Here is a 13238-nt window from a genome sequence, read left to right as displayed (position 1 = left end):
AATCCAGAGATAACCTTTCAGAAATTTTCGAACAGGAAGAGGAGATGGCAGCCGAAAATAATAATAATGTAAGGAAGATGCTTGGTGACTTTACTGCACCTAATTCCAATTTACATGGAAGAAGCATCTCCATTCCTGCCATTGGAGCAAACAACTTTGAGCTGAAACCTCAATTAGTTTCTCTGATGCAGCAGAACTGCAAGTTTCATGGACTTCCATCTGAAGATCCTTTCCAGTTCTTAACTGAATTCTTGCAGATATGTGATACTGTTAAGACTAATGGAGTAGATCCTGAAGTCTACAGGCTCATGCTTTTCCCTTTTACTGTAAGAGACAGAGCTAGATTATGGTTGGATTCTCAACCCAAAGACAGCCTGAACTCTTGAGATAAGCTGGTCACGGCTTTCTTAGCCAAGTACTTTCCTCCTCAAAAGCTGAGCAAGCTTAGAGCTGATGTTCAAACCTTCAGACAGAAAGAAGGTGAATCCCTCTATGAAGCTTGGGAAAGATACAAACAGTTGACCAAAAAGTGTCCTTCTGACATGCTTTCAGAATAAACCATCCTGGATATATTCTATGATGGTTTATCTGAGCTATCAAAGATGTCACTGGACACTTCTGCAGGTGGATCCATTCACCTAAAGAAAACGCCTGCAGAAGCTCAAGAACTCATTGACATGGTTGCTAATAACCAGTTCATGTACACTTCTGAAAGGAATCCTGTGAGTAATGGGACGCCTATGAAGAAGGGAGTTCTTGAAGTTGATACTCTGAATGCCATATTGGCTCAAAATAAAATATTGACTCAGCAAGTCAATATGATCTCTCAGAGTCTGCATGGAATGCAAGCTGCATCCAACAGTACTCAAGAGGCTTCTTATGCAGAAGAAGCTTATGATCTTGAGAACCCTGCAATAGCAGAGGTAAATTACTTAGGTGAACCTTATGGAAACACCTATAACTCATCATGGAGAAATCACCCCAATTTCTCATGGAAGGATCAAAAGCCTCAACAAGGCTTTAATAATGGTGGAAGAAACAGGTTTAGCAATAATAAACTTTTTCCATCATCCACTCAGCAACAGACAGAGGACTCTAAACAGAATACTTCTAATTTGGCAAACTTAGTCTTTGATCTGTCTAAGGCCACTGTAAGTTTCATGAATGAAACAAGATCTTCCATTAGAAATCTGGAAGCACAAGTGGGCCAGCTGAGTAAAAGGATCACTGAAATCCCTCCTAGTACTCTCCCAAGCAATACAGAAGAGAATCCAACAGGAGAGTGCAAGGCCATTGACATAAGCACCATGGCCGAATCTACAAGGGGAGTGGAGGACGTGAATCCCAAGGAGGAAGACCTCCTGGGACGTCCAGTGATCAATAAGGAGCTTCCCTCTGAGGAACAAAAGGACTCTGAGGCTCATCTAGAGACCATAGAGATTCCATTGAACCTCCTTATGCCCTTCATGAGCTCTGATGAGTATTCCTCTTCTGAAGAGAATGAGGATGTTACTGAAGAGCAAACTGCCAAGTTTCTTGGTGCAATCATGAAGCTGAATGCCAAATTATTTGGCATTGATACTTGGGAAGTTGAACCTCCCTTGTTCATCAATGAACTAAGTGATCTGGATCAACTGACATTGCCTCAGAAGAGACAGGATCCTGGAAAGTTCATAATACCCTGTACCATAGGCACCATGATCTTTAAGGCTCTATGTGACCTTGGTTCTGGAATAAACCTCATGCCCCTCTCTGTAATAGAGAAACTGGGAATCCATGGGGTGCAAGCTGCTAAAATCTCATTAGAGATGGCAGACAGTTCAAGAAAACAGGCTTATGGACAAGTAGAGGACGTGTTAGTAAAGGTTGAAGGCCTTTACATCCCTGCTAATTTCATAGTCCTGGATACTGGAAAGGAAGAGGATGAATCCATCATCCTAGGAAGACCTTTCCTGGCCACAGCAAGAGCTGTGATTGATGTTGATAGAGGTGAAATAGTCCTTCAATGGAATGAGAACTCCCTTGTGTTTAAAACTCAAGGATCTCCCTCTGCAACCATGGAGAGGAAGCAGAAAAAGCTTCTCTCAAAGCAGAGTCAACCAGAGCCCCCACAGTCAAACTCTAAGTTTGGTGTTGGAGAGTTTCAACAAAGCTCTGCACATCTGTGAGGCTCCATAAGAGCCCACTGTCAAGCTATTGACATTAAAGAAGCGCTTGTTGGGAGGCAACCCAATTTTTATTTATCTAACTATATTTTTCTTAGTTATATGTCTTTGTAGGTTCATGATCATGTGGAGTCACAAAATAAATATAAAAATTGAAAACGGAATCAAAAACAGCAGAAGAAAAATCACACCCTGGAGGAGCATCTGTCTGGCGTTCAGCGCCAGAACAGAGCATGGTTCTGGCGCTGAACGCCCAAAATGGGCAGCTTCTGAGCGCTGAACGCCAGAACAGGCATGGTTCTGGCGTTCAACGCCAGAAATGGCACACATATGGGCGTTGAACGCCCAAAATGGCCACCAACCTGGCGCTGAACGCCCAGAGTTGTGTGCAAAGGCATTTTTACATGCCTAATGGGTGCAGGGATGTAAATCCTTGAACACCTCAGGATCTGTGGACCCCACAGGATCCCCACCTACCTCCACTCACTTCTTCTCACCACTTTCTTTCACACAATCCCATAAACACTCTTCCCCAAAAACCCTTCACCAATCACCTCAAACTCTCTTCCCCATCACCTCTTCACCACTCACATCCATCCACTCTTCCCCATAAACCTACCTCATAAACTCCACCTACCTTCAAAAATTCAAAACCAATTTCCCACCCATGTTGATGCGGAATCATCGTAGATAGGAGGGCTTGTTGCTTGGGACACTTCTTCCAATTCGTCATTCACCAATTGCCTTGGAAGTTGCACGTCCTCCTCAACATTGCTTTCTAATTTATTGGAAGAAGGCTCAACAAGATCATCAAGAGGACTGATCAATGTGGACAAAAAATCACTAATGATGGAATCCACTTCTTGATCAATTTCCTTCGATTCTCTATCCACTTCCTCAACATCACTCTCCTCTTTAACATCTCTTTCAAACTTCGTGGAAAAGGTCTCTTCAACTTGAGATTCCTTTATGTGCTCAACATATCCTAAACATCCAACCACTACTTTCTTTTGTTCATTAATTTCTACCTCCTCCTCTTGTTGCATTTCTTGTTTTGACTCATCCTCCTCTCCGTGGAGCTTCAAGTTCACTCTTTCACTAAGCTCTTTGGTTGCTTCTCCACATTCAACAACGGGAGTGTGCTGATCGCATAGGCTTAGGCGGGATGAGACCATGTTACCAATGGCTTCTACCATGATAGCCATTTTTGTTCTTAACTATGCAAACTTTTTTTCATCCTCCTCTTGTCGCCTTAAGATATGAGATTCAAGATCTCTCCATTCCAACATGGGGGCTTCATCGGGAGATGATGGTGGAAGAGAAGGTTCCTTGTTTGAGGGAAGGTTTTTGTAATTAGAAGGTGGTTCATATTGGTGAAATTCTTGAGGTGGTACGTATGAACTTTGTGGTTCATGGGAGTATTGGTATTGGAAAGGTGGTAGTTCTAGATATGGTTCATATGGTGGTTGGTATGATGGGTATGGGTTGGGGTCATATGGAGGTAAATGGTGGTAGTAGGCTTATGAGTGAGGTAGTTCAAAATTATATTGCGGAGGGGGCTTATATGCATGTGGTGGTTGTGGTTGACAATCACAATAAGGGTCATCACACACATTGGATTGGTATGCATTAGGATCAAGATTATACCCATGTGAGTTCAGAGGGGGTTGTTGCCAAGAAGGTTGTTCTCGAGCTTGGGGTTACTCCCATCTTTGATTTCCAAATCCTTGATGCACATCCTCATTGAAGCTTCCATTTCCTACAACATAGTTTGAACTACACTCATAGCCACAGTGATGAGAATTCATAGTGGAAGAGAAGACAAAAATAAAACTAATAAGAAACAAAGAAAATAAAATCCTACAACTAGCAAAAGCCAACAAACAAACCAAACATCAAGCTATTCACAATATATACAATAGCTAATAACATAGCACCATTGCTATCCCCGGCAACGGTGCCATTAATTTGATGAAACGGGGATTGTTGTCGGTCTAGATTTTCTTCCTAAAGAAAGGGATTGCTCTATTGTAAGCGTAGCTCCAAACCAACAAACAATTCTCATATCAAATTAAGTTTTTGGTTTTGTCACAAGTACAAACCCCAATAAGAATTAACCGAAGTATTTAAACTCCGCGTCGTCTCACAAGAATAGCAATGAAGTGGTCAACTATTAGCTATGAGAATGCAAGGGGTAAAAGGGGGGTTTGGTTGATAAAAGGGGCAATAAAATAAATGAGCAAGACGCATAAATCAAACAAGCAATTAAAGAAAGCAAGATAAAGGACTCTTGGCTAAGACTTAGGTAATCGAGATCACTATCCTTGTCACAATTCAAACATTGATAATCATGCGGAACCGAGCTCATTAAGTCTACTCACTAAAGCCTTAAGTACGTAATATCTACTCCTAGGCTTGGAGTACGTCAAATGGCTTGATCAACATCAATCCATAAGTTCCAACCTAGCTACTAATTAACTTAGTAGTAGGCTAGAGTCAATGGTTATCAAATCGATCCCCAACGGTTTTAGAATTACCAATTCAATGAAACCCAAAGACTCAAGATCACTCAATCCCCTCAACCTAGGCCAAGGGTTAAGAGAGCTACTCAAAAACTATAGGAAGCATTACATCAAACACCTAATGTGCAATAAAAGTAAACATCACAAAATGCTAAAATTAAGAAGAACCATAACTATTATAAGCAAGAACTCAAGAATAGCAAGAAAAATCAACATGAAAGAAACATCAACATCAAATTGCATTAATTGTAAACTAAATCTAACATGAGTTCATCATCACAAAGGAAGACAAAATGAGAAATTAACATTACAACTAAAGAGTTCAAGACTTAGACATGAGAAATTATAAAAGAAGCAAGATGAAAGCAAGGAATTAAACATGGATCTACAACAATTTAACCTAATCCTAACCTAATTTTAGAGAGAAGAGGGAGCTTCTCTCTCTAGAAAACTAACTAAAGGCTCATGTTGACTAACTAATTGCTCCCCCTTTGCTTGGACTTCAATTTTGCATGAAATACACTCAGAAACAAGTTGGATTTGGGCCTGGGCAGCTCAGAAATCGCCCCCAGCATTTTGCCTTTAAGTGGGTCACGTGCTAGTATCGGCGCGTACGCGCCATGTGCGCGTGCACGTCAATTGGCTGTTTCTTCATCCGCGCGTACGCGGCATGTACGCGTGCGCGTCCTTATGTGAAATCACTTCTGCGCATGCGCGCCTTGTGCGCGTGCGCACCCATTGATGCATTCTCAATCTTTGTTTCTTCATGCATTCTCCACTTTGTATGCTTTTCTCCTCATTTCTTCCATCCAATACTTTCCTTATGAACCTGAAATCACTTAACAAACACATCAAGGCATCCAATGGAATTAAAGTGAATCAAAATCACCAATTTAAGGGCCTAAAAAGCATGTTTTTATACTTAAACATAATTCAAGAGAGAATCACAAAACCATGCTATTTCATTGAATAAATGTGGAAAAAGGTGATAAAATCCCTTAAAATAAGCACAAAATAAACCACGAAATCGGGGTTTATCACTTGAGGGTTGAATATTGGAGGTAGAGGGTTGGTTCATGTGAGATATAAGATTTTGGAGTGTAGAGGTGAGACCAATGATGTTAGAGATGAGTGTGTTGTTATCCAATGGAGGTTGGGTTGGATAAGAGGGTTCATTTGTTGGGAGAGAGGGCTCATAATACGGAGGTGGTTCTTCTTGATAAGGATATGGAGATGTGAATATTGAGGTGGTGGTTCCAGGTGTGGTTCATATGGTGGTTGGTGTGGTGGATAAGGATTAGGGTCATATGGAGGTGAATGGTGGAAAGGGGCTTGTGGGTATGGTGGTTCAGAGTTATGTTGAGGAGGGGGTTCATAAGCATATGGTGGGGATTGTTGGTAACTACAAGGGGTCCACTATATTCATTATCTTTGTACGCTCCCTGGAATGACTCTTGACCATAGTAATTTGGTGGAGGAGATTTGTCACGAAAGGGTCCACCATAACTATTGTCTTGGTATGTATCACAGAATGGTTGTTGGTTATAGCACATTGGAGGAGGTTGTTGCCAAGAGGGTTGATCAAATCCTTGTGGCTCCTCCCGTATTTGATTCTTCCAACCTTGATGCCTGTTCTCATTATAGCTTCCATTCCTTAAGACAACATTTGGAACCAAACTCATAGCGACAAGGGTGAGAATTCATAGTAGCTAATAAAAATTAAAAACAAAAACAAATAAAAATTAATGAAAATAAACTCCTAAAACTAGAAACACTAACAAAGAAACGAAAAAGTAAATATTTACAATAACCAATAATAAGGCACACGTTTGCAATTTCCCGGCAACGGCGCCATTTTTGACGAACGGGATTTTCTATCGGTAAACCATAAAATAATGGTTTATTAGATATCTTTACGAGGGCTCATCATCCTAGACGTTTTCGAACTATTGTCTCCAAACTAAAGATGGTATCTTTAGCTCCCACTTGAGTTTGCGAGGGGATGTTAGAGTATAGTTAGGATAAAGTAAGATCAGTTAGTATCATTTATATTTATATAGCATATCTGTGTATTTATTGTAGGATTTTGTACTTTTATTATTTTGATTTTTCTAACACTTATATATATCCTTGTACATTATACCTTTGGCCGGACATACATTCAATAATACATTCTTTAGATTACTCTCTTGTTTATAACAATTAACATATAAAAATCAATTAGGCACACCATATAATACAAATATACAATCAAATGCGATTCTACTAGCCATGGGTCACTTGTCGATTACTTTTAGAACCAGACAAATTTTTACAAATAAGCATTACGTGCCCCCATCTAGGGATGACAATGGGTAACGAGTAGAGTAAAATAGAATTGGGCCCAATCTTAATTTTACTTGCAGATTGAATTTGTTACTAAAACTTAATCATATTTTATCCGTGAGTTGAGAACAACTCAACTCTAATCCTACCCACGATCAACTCGCGGGTATCCGACCCTACGTGCGGGTTTTCACAAATATGCAATATTATTATATAACTGTTGGTCGAAGAATTTTGGCCGACTGGATCGATAGGGGGCGTCGGGTCGAGAGACAAAAACTTATACAAAGGGTCTCGATTCGCTTAGTCTTGTTGAAAAATGAAGTTAACAAGTTGAATATTGAAATCGAAAGTAAGTTGTGCAAAGGGGGCAGTTACTCGAATTTGCAATTGGTGGGAACAGATATCTTTTGAACTCTTCGAGGAGTGACACCTGACAAAATAGGATTGGTTAGTTTGTTCTATAAATTAAGAAGGTTTGGTAACATCAAGGGGTCAAAATTCACTTTCAGAAAGCACTCATGCACACTCATATCCCAGTGACTTTCTGAATCTGCCTCGAGTTTCTTTTCTGTAGGATTCCTTCCGTATTTTTACTTTTCATTTTAAATTCCTTGTAATTTTTCTTTTTTGCAATTTACTCTTCCTTTACAAGTTTCTTCTTATATCTTCTTTAAATTCTTGTATTGTCTTTTGAATTCAAAGTCCTTCGACTGTGTTCAAGGCATTTTTATTGATTTTTTTAAAATTTGAAGACATTTATTCTACTTTCTGTAATTTGAAATTTTTTCAAGTTTTTTTCTTTCTTTTACTTGTCCAAAAATAGATTCTTTGGTGCAATTGTTGAAGCTAGTATCCATAGAAGAGGAGTAAGTTTTGATCCCAAACCATAGATATCGAACCAATCCAGATTTGGTAAAAATTTTCATAACAAATTAGCACGCCTGGTGGAATTGTTTTTTACAAAATTGTGTCAGAATTTTTTCATTATGGTCTTGTTTTAGTGCATGCAACTTCGGAGTGGGAGAATTATTAATATGGCTAAGGAAATTTCCAATAGTAATTTAGAAATTTCAAATAATAATATGCCTATTGTTGTAGCCCAGACTTCTGCAAGTTTGATATCAAATGCAGAAGTGGTAAATCCCATTTCTGGAAAAAATGTTGCGGTTAATAATGCAATTGTTGGAGGAAATAAGCGTAGTCCACATCCTAGAATTTCTCTAACTCTAATGCAACTGCCAGTAACCTCAGGTTCGCCTCCTTTTGGTCTTCCTCTGGTTACTCCACTTATGAGAAATTTTTCACCCCAATTCCGATTTGGAAATGTGACAAGTGTGAGTAATATTCAGCCTGTTTCAACTTTAAATAATTCGGGGTCTATGGTTGCTTTTCAACAACATATTGATGAGAGCTATCATGACTTATTCAATTTGTTAACTCAATAAATGATTACTATTTTAAATCCAATAATGGCTAATGATGAAACTAAGTATGAGTGTTTGGCTAGACAGGTAGAATGAATTGCTTAAATTGTTGACTATAATGAGGGTCAACCCCATAATCAAAATTTTAGAAAGAATCTTGAAAAATTGGCTCTCGATCAAGGAAATTTACATGTTAATCCCAACAAGGATGAAGTTGTGCCTCATATTATTTGACGTGATCAAAATATTAATGAAGTGTTGAATAGGATATGGGCTAATTAGTGTGGAGATCATTATCAAATGACTAAAATTGTCGACAATGTGCTCAATTGTGTTGCCATTAATGTGGAATTTATTAATTGGCCTTATTTTATGTCGGCTTTTCCTGTTGAAGTACAAATGGCTGAAGTGACAAGAGGTGTACAGAACCCTAAGATTGTTACTAAGTTTGCTGGGAAAGTAGGAGAATCAACTATTGAGCATATTGCTCGATATATGGTTGAATTAGAAAATTTGGCGAATGATAAAAATTTAGAAATGAAGTTTTTTCCTTCTTCTCTAACAAGAAATGTCTTCACTTGGTTTTCGAACCTGAGGCCAAATTCGATTTTAACTTGAGAACAATTAAAGAATGCTTTCTATGCTCAGTTTTATACGGGAGAATTAAATGTTACCATAACTGATTTGGTTGCTATCAAATGTAACGCAAATGAGTCGATTGATGATTTCATTATTCGGTTAAAAAATGCATGCAATCATTGTTATGTGTCATTACCCGAGAGTGAGGTAGTCAAAATTACAACCATGAGCTTGGGTTTTTATATGCGTAAAAAATTGTTGAATGTTCATATTCCTGATTTGGCTCATTTGGCTGAGTGGATTCGACAAGTTAAGTTGCTTAAAAAGGAAAAAGAAGCATTTATAGATGAAAAAAAGTCTAAAAAATTATAAATTTCTTGCTCAAAAAGAAAAAATTTCTTATGTGGATATGGAGATTTCGAGTGAAGATTCTGAAAATGAGTATGTTGAAGTCGATTTGGATGAATCGATAAAAGGGCCACTTTATGTGTGTTCTTCATTGAAGAAAGTCTCGAATACTGATAAAGTTAATGAAATAAAGCATAAAGGTGGGAAAAAAAGTATAATTTTGATATTTTAAAGTCGGAACAAATTTTTAATGTGTTGCTTAAAGACAAACAATTGGTTTTACTAGAGAAAAAAACTTTACCTTCAATTAAAGATTTGAAAAGGAAAATCTTTTTATAAGTTTTATGAAGGCAAAAAAGTTTCATATATGAAAGTTTTATAGTTTTCTTTTAAGTAGTGGAAAAAATTACAATTATAGTGATCATGATGGTGATTTTACTGATTTAAGAATAAAGATGACAAAATAATAAAAGTAAAAAGAAGATAATAATAGAAGAAAAAAATTTTTGAAAAAAGAAATTTTTATCAGAAGACTTAATTAAATAAACCGAAATAAAATATTTAAAATAAAAATATAATGCTTTTGAATATTAAAAATAAAACTTAACTTAAATATTATAGATTAAAACAATATTTTACGCTCGTCCCAACAAGTGTATTTTGATATTGATTTTGTCTTACCTCTATTTGGACTTAATAGGAAAAGTTTTATGTTCCGGACCCGATCTCTGGGTCCTTCCTCGGAACGGTCAACGAATCCGGCGATCCCAAGATTGGGCCATTCTCATGGTACAAAAACAGATCAATAACTTTCAATATCTTGACCCAACATTTGAATTCAAATACCTCTCTTATCTTAGCCAGATAAGATAAGATGATGACAGCCCAAACCGGCCCTACAATCTCTAACCAACATTCGAATTAAAATACTTCCCTTATTTTAGCCAGATAAGATAAGATGAGATAACTACCACTAGCTATAAAAAGGGGAGCCAGAGGACTCCTCAGGTACTCACTCATTCCTCACATCTTATGCCTCGTAGATCCATTCTGACTTGAGCATCGGAGTGTCTTTGCAGGTACCCACCCCCATTGCTCCAGTCAGATAATCTGGCAACCGCCTCAACTCGCAAGTTTCTGATCCATCTCACAACTCGTACCAGAGATTTCTCGTACATTGGCGCCGTCTGTGGGAAACTGCCAAAACATGACGACATGACGGAGAATCTCCCGGAGCAATCCTCAAGTTGACTCAGAATCACGAAGCCCAACTCCTGAATTCCATGATAACACTCCTCCCACCCACGGGAGGATAACAAGCACCGTGCACCGCCAACCGACCCTGGTCCAGCAACAGCCAAAAGCGGACAACCATCCACCCACCGAATTTCGGGCACCCGACAGCCTAGGAGAGAAGGCGGTCCAAATAATCCAAGAGCTATGCCTCAACGTGCAAAACCTCGAAGGCCGAGTCACGCCCAAAGAACGGTATCACCCGGAGCATGCAAGCCAAGTGACTTCCAGGACCCAATCGTACCGCGATACTAGGAACAACAGGTCACCTGAGCGGCGACATAGAAAGCGACATGGCCACAGCATTTTCCGAGACCCGGAATGCCGATGCGAAGAAGAAGACCGACGGCACCATCGGGAAGCCAAAAACGCACGAAGCCAACATGTGATAATGGAAGCCACCCCATTCATAGAAAGAATCATGAGAGCCAAACTCTCGAAGGGCTTCGACAAGCCCACTATCATGAAATACGACGGGACCAAAGATCCCCAAGAACACCTAACGGCCTTCAAGGCTAGGATGAACCTGGAAGGAGCCACCAATACGGTCTGATGCAGGACTTTTCCGGTAACCCTAGCCGGTCCCAACATCAAATGGTTCAACGTCCTCCCGAACTGCTCCAAAGCCAACTTTCACGATATTTCTGGAAAGTTCATGATCCAGTTCACCACCAGAATCACCAAAGCTAAACATCCCATTAACTTGCTCGGAATCACCCAAAGACCAGATGAATCCACGAGAAAATACCTCGATAGGTTCAACAATGAGCGCCTAACCGAGGATACGGGCATAAAATCCAAGATTGCTTTCGACCTAAAAGATACCCTCGAACAAGCCATCCGAGATGGCAAACTCCCTGAGTTTGCCAAAATCATCCGAGAACCTAGGAGAACTGAAAGAGAAAGATCACCAGAACACGAAGGACGCAACCCGATGACGATACGGCAGGCATCCCAAGAAAGTCCAAAAACCGACCCCACCATAGTCATAAACATCATCACCGGAAAGGACGCACCAGAAAAGTCAAAATCAGCACTAAAAAAGGATCTCAAAGTCCTAGCCGGAAGAAACCAACCACCAATCTCCTTGGTTCCAGCGGCGATCACATTTTTCCCCGATGACTGCCAACATGGCACCTCGGTGGAAGACGCCCCATTCGTCATCTCGGCAAAAGTCGGAACCAGACTTGTGAAAAGAATACTGGTCGACACCGGTGATGATTCCAACATTCTCTTCAGAGGAGCCTTCGATAAACTGAGTCTCTGAAACGAAAATCTACAAACCCACCACAACAGGGTGACCGGACTCGGAGACAACTTCCTCAAACCGGACGGTTCTATGGTGTTACCAATAACCATCAAAACCGAAAGTCAGAGGAAGACCATCCTCTCTGCGTTCGTGATCCTCAAGGACTCCACTGCCTACAACCTCATTCTCGGTAGAGAGACGATCAACAACCTATTCGCCGTTATCTTCACCAAGTTCTTAATCATTAAGTTCCAAGCCGATAACGGCACCATTAGAACGATACAAGAGGATTGAAAAGCCATAATAGAGTTCGACAACACCAGCTTGGCCCTTTGTAAGAGATCCCGAGACGTGGTAGGCATCTTCCTTGCCGACCTCGATGCACGCCAAGGCCCCAGCCTGCGCAGAACCGTGGGAAAAATGATGAAGAAGCAGAGGGGACCTCGTAGAAATAGAAATTATCTTTGGTGGAGGTTTCTAATTATAGACAAAACTTTGGAGAATTTTAAAAAAAATTAATAAGTAGTGTTGTTGGTTAAGTTCTAGGTATTGGACACTAAAGGCCAAAACACTTCTTCTTTTTCAATTAAGCCCTTCTGGTCTTTTTCTCTTTTCTTATTATTGGCACTGTGATTGGTTGATAATACGAAAAACTCAACTCTACATATAACTGAATAATGAAATTAAAAAAGTAGTACATTGAATGAATTAATTATAAATCTAAAAAAAATTGTTGAGTAATATATTTAGAAAAAATAATTTTTAATATTTTTTATTTATAAATTCTTAAAATTTCTAAAATTATATTATAACAATATTCATGAAATGAATGCTATCAAATTTATTTCTAATTATATATATTGATTACTTAAAGAAAAAAGTTACAAAATTTATATATTTTATTTTATAATAAATATAGTGCACAATGTATATGAACTCATTAGAACTTCTCAATAATCACCTTCTACCTCGGTTACCCCTGCGACCTCACAACACAGAGTGCACAGGATCAACCCTTTATTATAGTCTCTAATCCCAATTATGTGGGTCCTGCTATTGCGCCAACTGTAAAATCTTTAGTTATTCAAACTTTAGTTAGTTTCTATCTTTTGTTACGTTTATGTATTTAATTTCAATTAACTAATGCTAATTTTTCCTTGGGCAAGAGAAATTTATATGGAAAAGACTAACGACGCCATGATTAAGAAGATTTTTTACCACTGCATGGTTAGACGGCTTCAACAGATGCTTGAAGGCGTACGTGAGAGGCAGGACCACCTTATCCATTTGCTTTGATCGAACATTAAGAAGGCCCTCTATACCTATTGGG

The 13238-nt window shown here is 39.1% G+C and overlaps 1 non-coding gene across 1 annotated transcript; it reads right to left on the bottom strand.

Annotated features, from left to right (window-relative positions):
* Positions 1–440: 440 nt before the first annotated feature.
* LOC112761037 (small nucleolar RNA R71) lies at positions 441–548 on the bottom strand. Its single transcript, XR_003181446.1, has one exon. It is a non-coding gene; the product is annotated as a small nucleolar RNA R71 (small nucleolar RNA).
* Positions 549–13238: the final 12690 nt, after the last annotated feature.

Source organism: Arachis hypogaea, chromosome 16, assembly GCF_003086295.3.
Source record: "Arachis hypogaea cultivar Tifrunner chromosome 16, arahy.Tifrunner.gnm2.J5K5, whole genome shotgun sequence".
Classification (NCBI taxonomy): Eukaryota; Viridiplantae; Streptophyta; class Magnoliopsida; order Fabales; family Fabaceae; genus Arachis; species Arachis hypogaea.
Note: the sequence above shows the minus strand (reverse complement) of the source record. Positions and strands in the feature narration are given on the sequence as shown.